This window comes from Gymnoscopelus microlampas (genome assembly GCF_963454915.1).
Source record: "Gymnoscopelus microlampas genome assembly, chromosome: 10".
Lineage (NCBI taxonomy): Eukaryota > Metazoa > Chordata > Actinopteri > Myctophiformes > Myctophidae > Gymnoscopelus > Gymnoscopelus microlampas.
In genome coordinates, this window is record NC_139947.1 from 11,945,217 (window position 1) to 11,967,921 (window position 22,705).

A 22,705-nucleotide genomic window follows, 5' to 3' on the forward strand; every position below is an offset into this window, starting at 1 on the left:
ATCATTTGTCAGCTTTGTTTGCTGACAGCAATTGTTTGCTGAATCTGATGTTCCTGTGGAAAAAACAACTGGCTGCTGGGAAGACTAAACTTAAAAACACTGTCAGCAAGCCAACATCAACTTTATCACCTCTTCTCCTCCTACCTTATGTTCTGTTCTCTTTCAGAATGGAACAGCATAACAGTAGGATTATAGCAGTGAATTGCATAGTAGGCTTTTAGTCCTGTGCTGGATTTTTGTTTGTTGTCAACAGCATGTTTTCTTTTTAAACTCCTGTTTCTTAAAATCTGTTGTACATGATTGAGAGATCATGGCCTGATTGAAATGGCCACAAGGGGGTCACAATGTTGTTGTTTTTTTGCTTTGTTTTTTATCCCACGATTTAACCGCAAAATAAGCGAGCCCTCACTCTGCGGCTAGGGGGCGCCCGGACCTCTAGTTCTTCTACATTCTATACTGTCTGAGGAGTCAGGAATAATGAACTGTGGAGATTGGTGTTTGTCTATCTTCTCTGGAGAGACATAGTAACAGCTTTTCCAGGATTCACACCCTAATTTAGAGATTACAGACACTTCTGCTGTGCTTAAACACAGATTTGTGCAGAATGTTTCCCTCTATATATGAAAACAATAATAATACAAATATATACAATATATATATATATAATGTATGTATATATATAAAATATGTATTTTATACTGTATGTGCGTGTGATAAGCAGAACCCTGAAATCTCATTAGTACTCGTTCTGTCTGCAGAAGCCATGTGCTGTGTTAAAACTCTTCTCTGTGTATGTGTGTGTTGGTTTGCAGGTTGCTTGGCTGAGTGGCTAATTAGTGTTGAGTGTTAAAGGCATTCTCTCTTTATTTACCCACACTGATCTGCTTGTAACAATAGTCCAGATGAATGTTTGGGGTGATAATTGAAAGCAATTGGGTCTGACACCAGATGTTGTCTGATTCTTGTCGCATGTTAAACAGAAGCTCTGCTCTGCCCGTTAACCACCTGAGCATGAAGTGTAAAACACACTCTTCATGAGATCAAATCACCAACTGAGCCATTATGCAATGACGAGTTAAATTAATACATTCTAAACACTCATTCTTTATGAAAACATAATGCGTAATGTTTTTTTGCTCTATCTCCTGTTGTATGTTTTTTTTTTTTTTAATTATCTGGGAAGCACTTTGTAACGCTGTTTGTCTCCGCCAGGTCAGGTAGGCTATAACAGCCTGTTTTGTGTTTTTACCTATAACTGCACCGATATGCGTGAAACTTTGCACGCACACTCCCTAGAGGCCATTTTTCACATCTGCCTTTTAGAGCGCCACCAGGAGGCCGATTTCTGCAAAACACATTTTTTGATATTACTCCTACAGATTCCGTCCAAAAATCACGCAAATCAGTACACAGTATCTCTATAGTCATTTGATCAACACAGATCTGTCAGATTTTTCATATTCCATCCTATTTGGCTAACATTGGCTTCCAAAGTTTGCAGGAGTGGTCCGTTTTGAACAAAATGCTTCAAAACATGAACGCAGCGTGCAATATCCGTGAAATTGTGCACGCACATTCCCACTAGGCCGAGGAAGAAATGACACCCTTTTCACATTGGCCTGTTATAGCGCCACCAGCAGGTCTAATTTAGCAAAACACATTTTTGGAACAAAATGCCTCAAATCATGAATGCAGTGTCCGATTGAAAGGCCTAAGAAGAAATGGCACCCTTTTCACATTGGCCTATTTTAGCGCCACCAGGAGGCCACAATAACCTACCTGACCTGTGCTCCGAGGAGCACCTTTTCTAGTTTTAAAGGTGCTTTATAAATAAGGCTTTATTTATTATTATTATAACCTTTATGGAACTTCATACTGTATAGGTTTACCTGATTTACATTAAGATGTCATTACAGTAAATGGTTATAACGTTTAACCAACCTCACCCATATCATTGCTTCTATGTTAATTGATAGTAGGACTCTAGATGTGGGTGTGCTATTATCTGCACTGCTGTTCAACATAATAGGCTTGTCTCCATGGTAACAGGTTCCTGGTTAGGATCATGTCAGATTATGATTATGTACAAGGTTCCCATGACATGAGTGATGCAGCACCCTGGCTGACACTCTTTAAGTCTTTATGTATATGATGTTTTTTTTATTGGTGATAAAAAGCAAAAATACCTACACCTCTATTTCAACCGACTGGTGGCCTATACAATTGGCACACCTGACCAGCCCAAGTGCAGAGGGCCAGGTCGGATGAATCTTTGTTTCATCCTTTGCTGTGGTGTTGCTATGAAAACTGAATGCCCCCCATGCAGGATCAATAAAGGTCTATGTATCATCTACAGCAAGTATCCATCCATCCATCAATTGATGAACCTTTTCTGATCAATCGTTCGATCCCAACCAACGACCGATAAAGGCCTACTTGTGAATAAGTAATGAACCACAGGGTTCTTAGGCAAGATCAATGTTTGGGTGTTAGTGGTGTGGACCTAAAGTCTCCACCAAGCATTCCTATATATATAGTTACGCAGATCCTCAAATGTCAATACAGAAATACCTTAAAAAAAAGGGAACATTTTGTTTTACAAAGTGACTCTTTATTCTGATGCTTTTGCCAGGTAGTGTACCTTATTTGTTTTCTTGTCCCTTTGTTTTTATCATTTAACTCTCTTCTTCCAACACACCACTACTACTGCTCAGTTCTTCTATGTGCACTATCTAGTCATTTAATTCATATTCCTTTCTCTGTCTGCACTGCCCCCTGCACTTCTTCAGTGTGTTTGTACAGTGCTGCTCAATGGGCCGTGACAGAGTAAAGCCTGACACAACACCTGTTCTCTGAAGGTCAACCAAACCGCATGCACGCACGCATGCACGCACGCATGCACGCACACATACCGAGTGGCCTATTGCTACCTCATACCGAGTGGCCTATTGCTACCTCAGTGATGTTGCATCTCATATTCATCTCATATTCTCTTACAAAACCAGCAGTGCCCCTGGAAATTCTACAAATATTCTCTTTCCTGCACCATATCCACTTATCCCCTTATATTTTCAATGTGTTGATTGTTGTTCCAGAAGTCATGCATTATTCATACGGTATGAATGGCCTCGAGTCCTCGTAAAAAGTTGTCCTTTGCTGGAGTGTTTGTTTACACGTATCATTAACGGGCCAGAGAAAGAAAACAGCACCTCGGGTCTCTTAGCATTAGCAGCCCCGCTGCCCACACTGATGTCACAATACTGTAATTAACAGCGAGAGGAGAGCCCCCTGGCAGCGCTCATCAACATGGTTAAAGTCACAGGAGATGTCAGAACAATATGTCTGGCTGCTTGTTCGGTGCCACCTTATTATTTTGCTGTCCCCCAAGCAAGATGACACTTTACTTGTCTGATAAATGTTTCATTTAGAACAGTGCATAGTGGTATGCAGATCACACATACAACTAGATAAATAAGAGAGCTGGATGGATATACTGCAGAATACAAACGTAGCAGCCCATTTGAAGAGCTTTGCATACAGTCCATGCACAGACAGCATAAGTTGGAAATGGCCTGTATAAACCTGAGTGGGTTTAGCAGCCATTTAGATGGTTAAAAATGTCCACTTAGAAGTTATTTCCTCCCTTTCGAAAGGAACACTATATAAAATCCAGGCATATACACATAAACAGAAAGACGTAGAAGTGGAGGAACGACTTTACTTTAAATATTCAAGAGGGACTGAAGGCAGGGACAGAATTATTTGTTGAACTGCGAGGTCAGACAGAGGGGAGTATACGGTACTTGCTGATTCCCATGAATTTAAAGAGGCTGCTTTACCGGGTTAATATACATAAATGCCGTCCTGGTCACATTTTCCTCGTCCAGGTTTTGAAACCCATAGTGGTAATACCCAGGATGGAATAAGGATGATCAATGGCAAAAAATTCAGATAAACATTTCTTGCTGATGGCTAATCAATGCTTTTATCATTTTGGTCCCTTCCCTAATGACCATGTAAAATATCCAATAGATTTGTTTAGCTATTTTACTTGATTGAATGTTATTGTTTTTATTGTATTATTATTCACTGCCTGCAATAACATGAGCTAACTCCTCAAGTGTCTTCCTTGCTTAAAAAGTAGTGGTGTAAAATAACTAAGAACATTTACTCTTTAAGTATACTGTACTTAAGTACACTTTTGAGATTCTTTTACTTTACTGGAGTATTTACAATTTTCAGTACTTCTACTCCGCTACATCTCAGAGGCAAATATTATACTTTTACTCCACTACAATTATTTGACAGCTTTAGTTACTAGTTACTTTGTAGATTTAGATTATTATCACGAAACATGCATTAACCACTTCAAAATAGCCGATCTAGATGTAGATAGGCTATTTTCAAATGATTTGTATACATTTTCAACTTGTGAAATGGGACATTCTGCACAATGAGTACCTTTACTTTTGGTACTTTAAGTATATTTTGATGTCAATACTTTTGTACTTTTACTCAAGTCAATTTTGATTATCGGACTTTTACTTGTAACAGAGTATTTCTACACTGCAGTATTGATACTTTTACTTAAGTAAAAGATGTGAGTACTTATTCCATCACTGTTAAAAAGAAATATGAGCAGAAAAGTGTTCATATTCTGTTTTCTTCACCATGCCCTAACTCGCTTAACATCCCTACCACTGCATTGCATCTCAGTATCACTTCAGGCTCCTATTTGCATTCCTAATGGTAACCTCAGGTCTGAGCCTGGCTTTGAACTGTGTCACAGCAGGATCTGAGTAGGGGAGCCCCCTTGTGAGCCTTGTGGGATGTGCGAAGGATGTTAGGCTAGACACGTTCTAGACAGGGTCTGCCCTGTCTAACAAAGACTGTCCCCTGGAGGTTGCTGCTGGGACTGCTCCAATGTCAGCCCACTGATTGGCACTCATCCTTTAGAATAAGTACTCTGCTCTCTGCCCCCACCATCCCCTCGAGACGTAGAGGTTATAGGGTCTGGTTGAAGGGATATTAAGTATCCTGACACAGTACTGACCTGTCATGTTAGAAAGAAGGATATCACACTTAAATCACAGTGGACATGACATTCTTGCGATCCTTGGACATGCAGGTAGACCGACTGAGTAGATGAAATCTGGGAGAACTTTCACCTCTCAGTTCCATGGCAGACGAAAGAGACGGTCTGAATCACAATAATGACTCGCCTACTCAGAAGGAACCTCTTAAAAACCACAGATTAGGTTACATCATTTAGCAGTCTTCAGTATTCCAAATTACAGTTGAGGAGCAACCCTGTTGCAGTGCTTCTAAGATGATTTTATTGTCTCCGCCAGGCCGAAAGGCATGGCGAGAGAGTATGTTTTACCCCCTGTCCGTCCGTCCGTCCGTCCGTACATTTAAAGTTTGCAGGGGTGACCCGTTTTGAACAAAATGCCACAAATCATGAACGCAGCGTCCAATTGCGGTGAAACTTTGCACGCACATTTGCACTACGTTGAGGAACAAATGCCACCCTTTGAACATTGCCCTATTATAGCGCCACCAGGAGGCCGATTTTTGCAACACTTTTCTTTTTCATAATTACTCATAACAGTTTTGTCCAAACAACATCATGCAAATCGGTACACATTATCTCTATAGTCCAGTGATCAAGATGGTTCCATTGCTGGCCCACAATAACCTACCTGACCTGGCGGAGACCTGTGCTCCGAGGAGCACTTTTTTTTTTTTTTCTATAATTTTTGTCCCACGATTTTGTAACCCACATTTTTTCACCCAGTGCCAATTGCCTATGTAATCCTGGGCACTACCTACCCTCTGCCAACCTAGGGAGAGCCCAAGCTGAAGCTCATGCCTCCTTCAATGCATGAGGAGCAAGCAGGCCGCTTCTTATCACCCGACAGGGGGGAGTTTCCCTGGTTGGACATAGCGCGTGGAAGGAACACGTTATTCCAACCAGTTCCCTTCTCCTCCATCAGGCGCCCCGGCTGACCAGGGGGAGGCAGTATAGTGACCAGGATTACTACATGTTTTTGTGAGGGTATTAACTACCCTAGGAGACACGGGGAGAACATGCAAACTCCACACAGAGTAGGCCCTTTCGCCAACCCCACCTAGGGTATGGGCGCCGATGACGTGGAGGAGAGAACACGCCCCCAGCGCCCACAGCGTCCCTGGCGGGAATCGAACCCAGGACCTTCTAGCTTTATCGAGGAGCACTTTATCTAGTTTTTTTTAGAATAAGAATGTGGAGAAAGGAGTTATCCTAGTTCAGACATTTCGCATCCAGCTGTGCAGGCCCAAATGAAAACATCTGCGTCCAATCCATTTGAAAGGCTCTTTAAAGAGTTGTACAATGTTGTGCATATGCTAAAGCTAAACGAATGCTTTAGGCTTGTGGAAAATCTGCTTTCATCTAATTCCAGTTGTGTTTTGAGTGGGTGTCAACTTAAGATGTTTGCGTTGAAAATAAATGCTTAATCTGGATTTTGAAAAAGAAAAAAAAAGAAAGAAAAGAAGAAACACTAAGAAAACAAAAAGGGCCATTGAACAGAGAAAATATTACTACTACTGGGGCAGCTAATAGTTTGTCTTAATTGATCTGACAACATGTTTTGATATAATTGCATGAATAATTAATGCAAAGGTTGCTCTTTGTCTAAGGAGCTGTCCCTGCTTTCTACCCAAAAAGTGTCAGGGTGGAAATCCCTGTTTTTATCATATTTATTGTCATTATTATTTGTCATATTAGTCTGAGAGTTCTTCTTTTCTTTTTTTCCCAGGGAGAGAGAGAAATACATGCCACATAATTCACCAGGCAGAACTGAACCAGCACCAATGCAATCAGGTGGTCAACGCACTATCCATTCAACTACTGGTACGTCCTAATTGTTTACAGTATGTTTGACATGAAAAGATGTGATTGTGAGACTAGACATCACATGAAACTGCAGTAAATAGTGAATGAAACTTGATATTCTGTTGGTTAGTTTTAGTTTAATTTGAGGTATGTTTTTGTGGTCACAGTAAGTTCGAGTTCAACTGACTAGAGATGTGGTTCAAAATGTTTCCATTTTGTTTAGGTCAGTTATTCTCAACCTTTATAATTTCACGGACCCCCAATCTGATATGCATTAATACATTTTTATGCCTCTGCCGGCAGACAGAGGCAGACAGCTGTGGCCGGAGACATTATGTTTTCAGGTTGTCCGTACGTCCTTCCCAACTTTGTGAACACAATATCCCAGGAATGCCTTCAGGGAATTGTATAATACTGTAGGCTATTTGGCACAAATGTCCACTTGAATGCAAGGATGAACAGATTAGAAGTACAGTAGGTCAAGTGGTCAAAGGGCAAGGCTACTCACAAAATATGTTTGTAAAATTCCTTCAAAGTCTTAATTCACAACCAAACTACAGTACTGTATATGAGTCTGGACAGACACGGATGTAAATGGCATCTGTTTGACTGAGGCAATTGTGTGTGAAAAGACTGACATGTACACACGTTCCAATGTCAGAACACACACTGCCTTTACTTCAGTCTCATGTCACAGATAACAACTACCTTATCTCAGTGCGCGCTCTGCATGCAACGTCAGCATTCCCATTTCCCCATTGGGTATCCCATATTAAACTCTTAAAGGTACCTTAACCACTATATAGCAACACACAGCAAAATCCCATCTATCACAGTGTAACCCATGTTATTAGAACTTAACACCCGCACTGCAGTACGTTTTTTCTTTTTTTTTATCAGATGGGGGTGACAGAACCGTTGCACCACCGGCTTCGAATGCTATCAATGCATTGAATGGGAGATTATCACGTTTTATCAGACCATTGAATGGGCGAAGTAGGCGAGCTACCATCTACCCTGCGATTTGTCAGACCATTCATTGGGCGTAATCAGGAGCTACTGACCTACCGACGGAGGCGGAGCAGTCCCCACAACAATATTTACGATTCTGTCCATATCGGTACATAACTCGAACGGCGCTGAGTAGGCACAGGCGAGCGTCGCACCGCTCCGGACGGCAACTCAGTCGCCTTAGCTCCTTCGGTGGCCCGTCGCGGGGCTCCAGCTCGCCTGAGACTGCGCGCCTCCGTCATGGTCCGAAACCGAAACAACCAAAACCAAAACCGAAACTGAAGTATTTAAGTCATCTCCGTCGGTAGGTCAGTAGCTCCTGATTACGCCCAATGAATGGTCTGATAAATAAATCGCGGGGTAGACAGTAGGTCGCCTACTTCGCCCATTCAATGGTCTGATAGAACGTGATAATCTCCCATTCTATGCATTGATAGCATCCGAATCAGGTGGTTGCACTACGGTTCCATTTGATTCCATTTAAACACTCAGAGTTAAATTAACCCTTGAGGCTCCTCCAGTGAACCCTTCTAGTTAACAAACGGAGCGCACTGAAGGGCTGTTGTCATTGATGAGTTAAATTAGTATTCCAATCATAACAAACTTTTATGGACAGTAGCCTAGGAATTGTTATTATCCCCTCACCGTAACTGCAACCCATATGGACAGTTACACCCTGCAACAGAGCAAGCGAGCAGGACACGTTCAACCGTTTCCAAATAAGCACACACAGGCGACACAAACGCAGTTACATGCTTTAGGGACACTAGGGTTCCAGTGGTTAAGGAGGTACTGTAGTCTGTAATGAATCTCTTTGGTAAAGTATCCTTCCTAACGCTGCACACCTGGCATGGGCTGAACAGCTGGCAAACCATTTGGTACAACTTCACTCAATTTCAAACGTGAAAGAAATGCAATTTAACACCTGAGTTTATGTCAATCATAAAAATGATCATGAAAACATAAAACTATATGCAAACCTCAATCTTAAAGGCTGAATACTGTATCACTGCTGGTTGTGAGCTGCTGTATGAAAAGTATTTTCCATCTATATTAATAAATAATATAGATTTACTAGGACGTTTACATGAAAATGAATAGATAATGACTCCGTATGGGCCCAGTATGATGATTATGAGACACTTCCAACAAAGATGCTTCACCATGTACAACAACAGCTACATCTGTAAAATGTGAATGACACATACTTTATTCACTGATGTACTGTATGAAAAAAAAAATCTTGTTTACAAAACATTTACCAATGTAGTGATTTAAATTTAATTACACAGCATGCTCAAGTTTTCGTACTTGGCCTGCTGCTTGGGGGCCTAGCCCATGAAGGCTTCTTCATGGGCAAGCCAATTCTGAGTGGCTAAATGTGTGAAATTGTGTGAAATTGAATAGTTTCATCTCATTCGTAGAAGCTGAGCATGTGGAGATTAAAGTGTAAATTTGAGGAAATTAAATATGTAGCGAAGATAATTTTGTCCTCTCTCTCTCGCTCCCTTCCTTACATTAACTTGAGGTAACGTAAGAAAATACTCTGTTTGTTCTGTATCAGATTTCAATCTAAATGAAAGATGTGTACAGTACTTTATGTTTATGTTCCACCAACTTATTCATTATACTGTAGTACTCATAAATTACATCATGCATTATTGTTGATTATAGTAGTACTGATATGTGACATTAATTATACATATTATTGATTATAGTGCTGACATACGACATTATTATTATTGCTTATAGTCAATCTATTACTCATAACAACAGAGGCTGTCATACTGACATACACATTTCCTGCCCTGTTCTATTATCTCCTCAAAAGGTGTAAAAAAAGAAAGAAAAGACAACAAGAAGGAAAAATACACTTGAGGGATCCAAAAATGTAATAATGAAAAAAGTGTTAACACGGTGTTATATTTAAACACTTGGAGGCGTAATCGTGTGATATTCGTATCAATAAAATGTCGCTTATTCACTCACTGCTCTTATATTATCCTCAGTATTACAAGTTCTCTATCTCTCAATCTCTCTCTCTCTCACACACGCTTGCATACGCACGCACGCACGCACGCACGCACGCACCGTCCCTCTGCAGCCTCGGTCTACCTTCCATCCATCATCACAGATGACACCCTGTAGAACTGTAGAGTGTGCCAAACTTGATATGTACTAGGGTTTAACATTTTCCGGGAAATATCAAATTTTAATTCCCGGGAATTTTCAGACCTTTTCCCGGGCTTCCCGGGAATTCCCGTTAAAGTGTAAAAAAAAAAAAAAAGTGCCCACTAAAATGCATTTATATACTTAAATAGCCAATTTTACATCGAGGTGCCCAAATGTCCCTATTGTGTCCAGTGTCCACCTATGAACTTGCACTAATAATGACTTAAGTTGATTTTTTAAATCAAATAAATATAATATATAAATATAATATAGTGCCCTGGCGGAGATCTGCCCTGTTGCGAAGCAGCGGGTGAAGACGATTAACTTAAACGAGGAGCTGCGCTGTGCAGCCAAAACGCACTCAAACAATGTCAAACTCTGCTGAAATAAACGTTCCATTTGTATCAAAATGATTATTTATTTATTGTCCATCAGAGCGCCGGTGAGGTCACAGCTTATCTATACTTTTGTAGGATATTGATTTGATACCCTAAACTTGTAATTTGTTTGCAGTTATTAATTTATATTAGGCTAGGCTACTTGCTGGATATTAAGACTCCATTTTGGGATGTCGGCTGTATGTTGTCAAATGTATTAATCTATATTTTGTTGTTGATCAAATGTCGGGTTTTGTAGTGTGATTTTGATGTGCACATGCATGCGCTGCCGCCCGCTGCCACTGACAATCAATGAGACAGACAGCTGTTGTGCAGTTCACTTGTTGTACTGGGTAGTTAGTAAATGGTAGTTTGAACGTTCTAAAATGCAAGTGTAGGTAGGGTAGGCTACATTAATGATGATAAAACAATCGGACCACATCGGTCTAATAGCCTACTTTCGCTCTCTCTCTCCCTCTCTCTCTCTCTCTCTCTTGCTCTCTCTCTCTCCAGCTCTCCCGTCTCTCCTCTCTCTCTATCAAAAGCATTGCTTGGCTTGCGCGCATTTTAAGCTGGAATATAGGCTCGAAATCAAACCTACCCACTGTTTATGCAGCGTTTCACTTGATGTTGAATATCAACTAGTCAACTGGTGTCTACCGTATTGACAGCAGAGGAAACGTTGAAATCAGCGTGCGCAGGGCAGACATGGGGCATCACGGCCATGCACTTGTGTTTTAATTTGTTCATTACTGTTACATTCAGTGCGTCACATATTGGTTCACAACGGGACGATGGGACCCTGCCCTGGTAAAGTAACTTGGCTAATTATAATAGTAATTCCTCCGCGCTGTAGATTGGCCTTTCTACTAATTAGTATTCATTTCTAACAAAAAAAAAGAAAAAACGGGATCCCGGGAACCGGAGTCAGTTCCCGGGACGGTAAATAACCTCGGGATTCCCGGGATTCCCGTATCCCGGGAATCCCGGTGTTAAACCCTAATATGTACAGACACACATATGCACCCATGGTACACACACACACACACACGCACGCACACGCACACGCACACGCACAAACGCACTAAACAAAGGGCATACAAATGCTTCCCCAAACTCTTGTTTTGCATCAGGCTGCAGTCTCAGCTGAATGGAAACCTCCCTGTGAAAAGCTCTCACTGTAATTAAATGGAAACAAAGAGTTGTAAATGAAGTGAGTGCTGCCGTATAGTGAGGCCATTTTGGCTCTGCATGCGGCAGTGTTGTTGGACCCATTCTGATGCTGATGAGCAGCCTCCTGCAGGTAACTAATGACTACATCGTATCTGGCTCTCAGAGACAGTGGAAGAGACATGAAGGTGCTCCGTTGTTCTCAGGGGCTTCATTGTTAACACCATGTTAGAGTGAACAATATGAACATGATGTTCCAGCCCAAAGCCCCCAAAATCATATTGTTGCTCTCGGGTGGAAACCTTGTACAGTATGTCCAAAAACGTTTCTTTTCAGGAAATGGGGGAAAAAAGAACCGCTGTTCCAATGGATTCAATGTAGTCAATATCTAGTCACAAGGTCTTAACCACTTTCAATCTGGCGTACCCTATTTTGGGCATGTCATTAGGCGAATATTTCAAAATGTTTGAAAATGTTTCCAAATGAGCTAAAATAGCAGATCTACAAGCTCATTCTGCGACATGATGTAGATCGGATATTTTTGCGTCATAAGACTAAGTATAAAATAGCCCATTAATTCATGAAAAAAGAAGAAGAAATGTTGGAGATATAAGGTTTCTGGTCGACAGTGAGGATATAGGACAGACCAGAGCCACATGGCCTGTGTGGTGATGCTATAAACTTTGCAATTAAAGTGTCAAAGAATTGCTGGGCTGTTTGGAGTTGAATCTGCACTATTGATGATGATGCTCTCTCTGCCTGAGGGATTGTTGGCATTTTTTTGTGGCAATCATAATCAGCCCTGCTTTTCTCTATCATGAGAAATAAGGATATTCAATCCTTATCCTGAGGGTGTGTGTGTGTGTGTGTGTGTGTGTGTGTTCAATCCTTATTATTCTGAGGGGGTGGGGGGGTGTGTGTGTCTGTGCTACATAATACATTTGGACTCCCTGCGCTACCATCAGCACTACACTAGATACCATATTATTTTGTGTGTTTGTTTGTGTGCATACCGTAATATGGTATAAACGACTCCACATACACACACAAGAATGTAATTCTTGTGTGTGTGTGGGGAGCTCTGAGGTTTTCTGAACCCCAGTCACATAGCCTACTGCAGCTTCTCCCAACGTCAGAACGTGGATTTTGAATCTGTTCATCATACCCAGATGCGGCAAAGGAGGAACACAGTGACACTTTAACTCACACTGTAGTTGCTAACAGCTGACCTCCATTGACTATCACCTCTGGGTACCACAGTTAAGGATCCAGCCAATATTGTCTGTGGCCCCTTCAGGTCAAATATAGTTCAATGGATACAGCCTTACTGTGTGTGTGTGTGTGTGTGTGTGTGTGTGTGTGTGTGTGTGTGTGTGTGTGTGTGTGTGTGTGTGTGTGTGTGTGTGTGTGTGTGTGTGTGTGTGTGTGTGTGTGTGTGTGTGTGTGTGTGTGTGTGTGTGTGTGTGTGTGTGTCCACAAGTGAGAGATGGTTGTAATTAGATTTCTTATTCCCCATCTTGTTCTCATTCTGTCAAGTTAGAGTATGTTATGAAGTCTATACAGTAGACCTGCTGTATGCTGTAGAAGATTTCAGTTTGTTTGCTACATTATTAGAGAAACCTGTTTCTAAAAGGTAATATGTGCGTGCCAGGTGATCTGTGTGAGAGCCCCATAACCTCACCAAGCAAGTTGACTTGACTTTTGATGCCAAAATCATATATCAATACACATTTAGGCCTCCAATGGCTGCAGTGAAAAAACATTTGCATTATAACGTTGATCCACTCTTGACTATCTTAATTAACCACTGGAGATTGTTTCAAAAACTTTCGCCAGCTGGAATAACCATTATTATTCCAGGCATGCAGCCATGTCAAGTGAATTGGTGATCTTTCAAAGATAATGCCTAGTATCCACCCTGTTCACCTGGCGAGGTCGTAACTGTTGCCGCTAAAGCTAATTCAACACTTTCAGCAACGATCTTCATGGTCTGTTCCGAATTACAGACGATTTTAACAGGAGACAGAATGAGATTTATCATCATTATTAAGTCAATCGTTAGAAGATCACTGTTTATCCCTTAAAGACAGACAATATTATTCTTTAATTTATACCATGATTAATTGCCCTTATATCTTCCTCTCCGTACATATTACTAATTGTTTCTCAGCCATCCAGATGATTGTTTGTTTATTCTTCTCTTGTTGACTGCGCACAATCCTCCCCAGAGTCACGCTGGCCCCATGTTAATTATTTTGTCAACCCTCATATCTGTTAATTGTTGTGGGTTTGTTTATCGTGGAGATCAAATTGGACTTGGAGAGATTGAGGGTGGCTGCCAACATAGATCAGCCAGGAAGGCAGATGAATGAATATCAAATAGTCTGACAATGAGAGCCAATACTGAGGCACAATACTGATATTTATAATGTACACAGATGCATGAGTGACAGGATTAATGTCATGCACAGTATCTGTAATTCAACATCCAGGAGCTGTCACACATGCTTCAAAATGCATAATTTACAATGTAAATACTGAAAATAATGATGTACCAATACCCTTTTACAACTGTCACAAACCTTATCTTGAATACAAATAATAGCCACATAATATTTATGTTTCATCATATAGTTTGCATTTAAAACAACTTTGTTGCGCAGCTAGACTTGTAGTGAAGCACTCTCGATGGGCCCTTGTGAAAAAATCACTGTAAAATTCACGACTGTAAAATAGCTGATAATCCTATCATAAGCGCAAACTGGCAGATATTGAGCTTCAATCAGTCGGTAATACAAGCTTGTTCTGAAGGACACAAAAAAGTTGTGATACAATGGACAGACCAATGACAGCACATGCATAAATCGTTCAGCACCACCACCGATGGACAGCGACAGACCACGCGTGCTGTGACCCAGCACCATGTAATAACTTTTATAGCTAGCAGTTGTAAGATGCCTGACTCACAAGAGGCTTGCCTGGGTGTCGAAATAAAGCACAGTTTGCCAGTTGAACAGAAAGTCTTTGTTTATTCACAAAATGGTGGGGCAGGAGGTTGGGAAAAAGCAACTAAAAGTCCCCAGTTCCTTCCCAGTCAGGGAAAAACGTTGTCCTTGTAATTCAGTGGCTTATCTGTAAAAAGCAGAGAGAGGTTTAGTCCATGCTAAAACACATTCACTGTCACAGCTAAATCACAGAGCCCATGCGGCTCTCTCTGTCTCTGTGAGTAAAAAGAGGGCTTTTGGCCTGTAGGTCCACTCAGTGTTTCATGGGGTACAGGTGTGTCTCCTTACCACGCCCGGAGTAAATCGGTCCAGTAGCACCTGCCCTCAATTACCTGGCCACGTCTTTGCCCCTTCTTCAGTCTGTCAGCCTCTGTGGAGAGTGATGGTGCTTCGTGCTGTCCACACAATCTGTATGTAAGCCATGCAAAGAGATAGAATTCAATGATGGAAATACAAGCTATGTTGACAAGATTCTGTGTCACTGGATTCTGTCTGTAGCCATTGGGCGGCAGCGGCTCAGGAGGTACTGTAGCCGCTTGGGAAACGGAAGGTTCCCAGTTCGAACCCCTGAACCCCTAATTGCACCCGATGAGCAGGTTGGTGCCTTGCATGGTTTCCTCCGCCGTCGGTGTGTCAATGAGTGTGTCAGTGGGTGTATGTATTGCGTATTGAAAGCGCGTTGGATAAAGGCACTATATAAATGCACCATTTACCATTGCACACACAGTGTCAACATACATAATATAATATATTAGATGTCAAGGTAGTGCGTGGAATAAAGTGTTATGAACATTTGATTTGACAAACCTTGCATTAACCACTTACGCCTATTTTATCATACAATAGAGAATATATATACTGTGTGGTTGTGCACGTGAATGCGTTTGTTTGTGTATGTGTGTACCGTATATAATATAAAATGTTGGTGGTGAACGTGGTGAAATGCAAATGTAGGATATATGCTAATTTGCATTTTATCTAGATATCTGGGAAAAATAAAATGGCTACATTCTCCCACAAATGATGGGGGGGGGGGGGGGGGGCTTCAGGTAGTACGGGGCCGAACACCCAAAGGGCACTTTTTCTAGTTCTATGGGTTTCTTATGCGTATGAGTGTATGAAAAGGTTTGCCTGTTCACAGATATTTTCATCATAGGAAGCAAGCAGCGGCATGTAAGAATAAGCTACCCGTGGCTTCTGTGACATCAAATCAGTGATGTGGGTAGGCCTGTTGAAATGTTTGATAAAACGCAGTGGAGGTAAATGAGGTTAAAGATTCTGCAGTTTTCCATTCTTCACTGTTGTGGCCATTAGCTCAGCATCTCTGCTTGTTCAATCTGTTCATACTACCATCAGAATATTCCTTTAAGCTCCCAGAGAAGGTCAGAAAAGTGATTAACCCTGTTCAGTGCGCATCAGCCTATACTGAATCGAGCACATGCACCATACACAACCGCATGCACCATTCACTAACAACAGACATAAAAACACACACGCACGCATGCACACACACACGGACGCACACACACACGGCACACGCACGCGCGCACATGCTCTGTAATGCAGTAGTTAAATGGTTAGATGAATAAAAATTCAATGAAATATCCAGAGCACTTCATGGTGAGTAATGGGAACGGAGAAGACGGCAGCACTTTGTCTTGTTCTCTGTTGAAGCCATGAAGCCCTTTTTGTATCGACAGACTGACACGCTGACATTTGAAAACTGCTATTGTAATCTCTTACCGTACAGTGGGATCTCTTCTTGTGTGGCGTGTGTGCCCTCTCCATCTCTCTGCCTCTGTCTCTATCCCTCTCTCTGTCTGTCTCTTCTCTCTCTCTCTCTCTCTCTCTCTCTCTCTCTCTCTCTCTCTCTCTCTCTCTCTCTCTCTCTCTCTCTCTCTCTCTCTCTCTCTCTCTCTCTCTCTCTCTCTCTCTCTCTCTCTCTCTCTCTCTCTCTCTCTCTCTCTCTCTCTCTCTCACACACACACACATTCGCTCGTTCCTGATCTCTTTTGCTCCTGATCTCTCTCTATCTATCTTTACAACCGATCACCCCGTCCCTGGTGTCATTGTTATTTCTTTGTTTCATCGCTCTAACTTTTTCCCTTCCCCAGAGTTAGACAATATCAATGTAATACAACACAAAGGTAACTAGAGGGCTGTAATGGCCACGTTGTTTCTCCCTATCAGCTGATTATGGAGGGAAAAATTGTGTGATCTTTTGTTTTGTTTTGAGGGCTAAGGGGTGGTCCTCCATTCTTCTCTGTCTCTTCCTGATGAGGGCGCCAGAGATGGTGCTTATACTGCAGTTGGAGGCAAGGTGTATAGCTTGGAGTTGACCATGGGCGATCAAAAGCATATATGAATGACAGAGGTCTGGTCCTGTCAAGGCATTGTCTAAATGTAAAGACCAGGAGTAAAGAGAAACACACACCACCTTCACATGTGTTTCCAGTTATAATCTGCCGCTGAGCCAATCAAACGAAGCTATCTGAAAATGAACTGGAACAGGAAACGGGTGTGCCACCTTCTGAAAACTGGGACTACAGTTATGCACAGAGCCTATTGAGGTTCTTTCCCCAACATGCAGCTTTCTTTGATACGCGATGGATACATGTGCATCTGTTCTCGTGATGCACCAGCCATGCTGACATTTTATTTGGATCTTAATCCCTGACCAAATGTAGCCTGTATACGTTGAAGGGCCTCATTGTCTTTTATGTGATTGTAATGTTAAATCTAGCCTATGTGTCTTTATTTCTTGTATTTGGCGTTGCATGGTGCTGCTGCTGATGCAAGCCAAATTCCGACAATAAAGTATAATCAGTCAGTCAATCAATGAATCCATCAATCAATGACTTATTGAGCACTGTTTCGCATCGAAAATAGCCCATTAACTAGCTCACAAGACTTAGTGTTGTGACCAAGAAGCAAACCCCCTTCGCTGCAATTGAAGCTCACTTCCGGGTTCTCCTTCAGCCTGCTGTTCCTAATGGCCCAGCAGATGTCGTTATTTCACCTTCTACCGGTCGCAATACGTTATAGTCTCAAAACAAGTCAATGAGGTTTTGGGTGAACTTTACACTTGATTTTATTAGCTTAGTAAACCTTTTCATAAACACTTGCTTTTTCAATCAAATCATCATGATATGCATTTAGTACATAATGGTCCCATTAATTTGAACATTTCTAGGGTTTCTACTGGTTCTACTGAGTGAAGGCCCGCCCTCACCGGGGTTGCAGCCAATGGCAGTCGTTTACGGTAGCATTTCGGACCGGATATAGAAAGATGGCGGATTTGAAATCGCTGAGAAACATGCTTCCAATGGCGTCACTTTGTCCATTCTTTTTTACAGTCTATGGTTGCGACATGTTGAGAGCTTGTAGATCTGCCATTGGTGTGTGACACCGGGTATGCAACCTATTTAAAAACAGAAGAATATTTAGTTACTACAGCAATCATATTGCAAGATTTCACCAATAGACCGATAGCAGAGGATGGGAAATCTATTCTTGGAATGTGTTACGTTCGCATTTTTGCCTTTCTTATAAAAGTTTACTCAGCAAAAATGAGTCAAAAAGCCACCTCATCAGCACATCATCAATTTAGAATGAGTTTTGCAGACACAGTGGAGATTGAAACAAGTGCCATCAAAGGTAACAGGGCCAGCAGTGGATGAAAGCAGGTCTTTGATTGGGCTCTAACAACAGACACACAGTCCAATTATACTATATCAGTTCAGATGCGCTCTGAGAGAATAAAGGCTTTAATCAGCACCTTGAAATATGATCAGGAATGTACAGTATGTCAGGATCAACAAACTCTGAAGGGTAAAGCTTTGGTTAAAGGGAATGGGCCTGGGATCATGATGCATACTGTGAAGACAAGGAAAACATACTAATAAAAGTCTTGGTAGCAGTGTGCTGTGCAGTGTGGTTGTTACAGTACACTATAGAAATATACACTAACACTACTGTAGACAGAACACTTAAACTCTCCCTCCATCAGCTTGTACACTGGATCACACAAAAAGCTTTATTTCCAAGCATATTTTGTCAATCAAAAAATATATTTATGTAATGATATTTGTACAACATTTATATCCAGCGTCTGTCGTTGTTGTTGTTTGTGAGTCAGATCGATAATTTTATGCCAATTAAATCATCGTTGTGAATGGAGTAACACTGCATATCTTCACTTATTCTTAGTGAGGATTTCAAAGGGGATACACTTGAAATATGCACTATGACATTGGCTATCTGACAAATTAGCTGATGGCCTAAAGAACCCCTTTAACATCAAGCAGACATGAAAAAGCTCTAAAGATTTTCAGCCGTATTTCTCGTACAAATATTACAAGATGAGCTGTGAGCACCCATTTAAATTAAGATCAATAATTGTATTACAATTTTGATTTATAAATGTCCCACAAAGTATGTGGGCATCCAAAGATGAGGAAATATATTTACTAGAATCTATGATTCATAATCTAGTCTAAACTTATGTTTAAATTGAAGATGTTCAAACTCAGTGGTAACACCCATCACAGTATTTAAATCTTCTTATATTCATCAAAATGCAAGCCAAATATAATAAGAAACTATATACAGTATATATCTACACCAGAACTCTTTTTCATGCACTGTGGCAGGAGCACAGTTACGGGGATGGATCAATGTTAAACCTATGTGTATAATTAAATTAATCTCATAATGGCTATAAGCAGTGGTGGAAAAAGTACTACATTTTTTTACTTAAGTAAAAATACTCTGTTACAGGTAAAAGTCTGGAATTCAAAATTTACTTGAGTAAAAGTACAAACGTATTGGTATCAAAATGTACTTAAAGTACCAAAAGTAGAAAGTACTTATTGTGCAGAATGTCCCATTTCACAAGTTCTCAAATATAAAATGTATATAAATATTTTGAAAATAGCAGATCTACAAGCTCACAATGCGACGCATTGTGAGCTTGTAGATCTGCTATTTTCAAATGGCCAAAATGTATATTAGACCCTCCAGAAAAATGCGATTATGCGATCGCAGAATTTACCGCATAATCAGCAAAATGGCGCATAATTTTTCGGGGGTAACGTTTTTTCAAAAAGGCTGCATCGCATCGCATAATATGCACATCGCATCGCATAATATGTGCTTCGCATCGCATATTTCCGCATATTTTGCAACTTTTCACATATTTCGCATTTTTCGCAACTTTTCGCATATCGCATATTTCGCATATTGCGGCATATTTCACAACTTTCTGCATATTTCGCAACTTCCCGCAATTTCACTGCATAAAATTGCAAAAAAAACAGCATATATCATCGCAAAATCAAGAATTTTAGCCTGCATAATCAAGGATTTTTGCCCACGTTTTTCTGGAGGGTCTAGTATATAGGGCTGAAGTGGTTAATGTATGTTTGTAATGATAATTGAAAGTAACTAGTAACTAAAGTTTTCAAATAATTGTACTGCCTCTGAGATGTGGTGGAGTAGAAGTAAAATTACTGAAAATTGGAAATACTCCAGTGAAGTAAAAAATACCTGAAAATTGTACTTAAGTACAGTACTTGAGTACATGTACTTTACACCACTGGCTATAAACTATGCATATTATTAATCCTAGCTCTTTTGTGACATAGTGTGGAGAGAGAGAGAGAGAGGGAGGGAGGGAGAGAGGTAGAGAGATTGCAGGACGGGGTGAGATGTGGTACAGATGGTAGGGAGTGTAGGTAATAGGCACCGTCATCTAGTGTTCCCTAGACACATAACTCATATGCACCGTTATTACATTGACACAATCAGTGCTTCACAGACATCTCTATATCTGGCCTGCATTTTTATGCCGCTGTATAAAAAGACGAGAATAGCCAGGTACTAAACAGAGAAATAAATTGAACTCGCCATAGGAGAGAATCTTAATATCGACAGTTTCATTAACTCCAAAACTAGACCATCTGAAGCTGGGAAACAATAAAACACTTCATTAATTTCTCTGCCTTCTCTCTAGATTTTTAAGCAGATCCAGTTCTGTGTGTGAGGAGTGGTTGGAAGGAGTGGAGGACTCATTTGTGTTTTCCCCCCTCCAAGTGTGTGTATTGAACATTATTTACTTGTGTCTTGTATCTTATGCAATGCAATGGTGTTATTATCTCCACCAGGCGTAGACTGTTTTCACGGTCGGTCGGTCTGTCTGTCTGTCTGCAGCTAATCTTGAAAGCTACAAGTGTTATTTCTTGACCATGCTAACAGCAGCCAAGGACCTAGATTTAAATCCATCAACTACAATTATGTCTTATTTCGAATGGATATAATAGCAGAGCATGTATGGATCGGAACTAGCCAGCGTTTATGATGCGTCGTAATTTTATGCTCCTAATGTATGCTCTGTCTAATTAGGCTTAAGCCTAATTTATGCTCCTTAATTTGTGATCCTGTTTATGCTCTGTCGACAGTGTCGTAGATGTACTTATATGGCAGTTCACCTCACTTTAATTTGCAGTCCTAGTTAAAGTAACAACAATGGAAACCTTTGACCATGGCAGTAAACAAGGCTGCAACAAAGCATCTAATTAAATCAGTGGCATGTTGACCTATACAGATGAGCACGACGTACAGCCAAGGCTAACCTGAGGCGGCAGGCGCAGAAAGACCGAGAGGGAGACTCTGAAAGAGGAACAGGAGAGAGGGATGAAGGGCCCAGGGTCTTCAGTTGCTGCAATTGTATAAGAGCAGTGTGTGGAAATTAATTAATTAATTCATCTGTGGTGACTTCTCTCAGGGTCGTTTAGACGCCCCGGATTAATTGAGCTCAGGGAGGAGGAGGAGGGGGAGGCTGCATGAAGACCAAATGAGGTGTATGTGGATGCCGTTCTGTGAGCAGAGGAGGAATCAAACCATGTTTGGAGCCAGACAAAACCCAGTACAGCACAGTGCAGGGGAGAGCTTATAGAGACAAAACAACGTGGATCCATTACCCTCTCCTTCTCCAAAGCTGGAGCCAATAATCTGACAGTCATGTCAGTAAATCTAATCTCTATGCCAATTCTTCACACTGCAAGGGAAAAAACACTTTTTGTCGTATCTCCGATTTTCCCCTATACTTTATCCTGGGAAACAGGACAATGTGGCTGGTGAATTGTCTTTTACCACTATATTTATCTGAGTAGCCTTAATGTTAAATGGTTTACCATACAGATAGAAAATTGAGCATCATTGATATAATCCTCTTAAAGCGCTCAGTATCACTTGCAAAGCACAGATTTGAACAGGAATGTTCCCTGTCTAAATCTAGACGGGGAATATGCTCTCTGTCCATCAGAGGGAATAAGGCTTTGTGTATAGGAGCTAGTAAAAGGACAAGAACTAATCAAATGCTTGCTTACATGTCAGTGGAAAAACAATCACGTAATTTCAGTTCCAGTACCCTTACACCCATTTTGTTTGTAAAGCCAACACTGGCTGCAGAGAGACAATAAAATGCAGAAATAAGAAACACGAGCAGGAAACAGAAGAGTGATAATGCCAATGCCACAAATAAGAACCATCCCAGGAACTCAGAGGGGTGTCCATCATACAAAGAGCAGTCTAGTTCAGTCCCTTTTCATATCAAGGTCCATTATTGTCTCCGCCAGGCCGAAAGGCATGGCGAGAGAGTATGTTTTACCCTCCGTCCGTCCGTCCGTCCGTGTGTGTGTCCTGTCTGTGTGTTAACAGCTAATCTCCGGTACCGTTGGCCTGGTCGCTGCGAAACTGTGCACACCCACTCCCTGGATGCCAATTCAGAACCTCTGCCCCACATTTTTCACATGGGCCTGTTATAGCGCCACCAGGAGGCCGATTTGTGCAAAACCCATTTTTTCTCATTACACCTACAGCTTTTAACCAAACGTCATGCAAATCGGTACACAGTATCTCTATAGTCATGTGATCAACCCGCATCTGTCCGATTTCCCATATTGCATCCTCATTGGCTAAGGTTGGCTTCCAAAGTTTGCAGGATTGGTCCGTTTTGAACAAACTGCCTCCAATCATGAACGCAGCTTGCCATTTCCATAAAATTGCACACGCACATTCCCACTAGGCCGAGG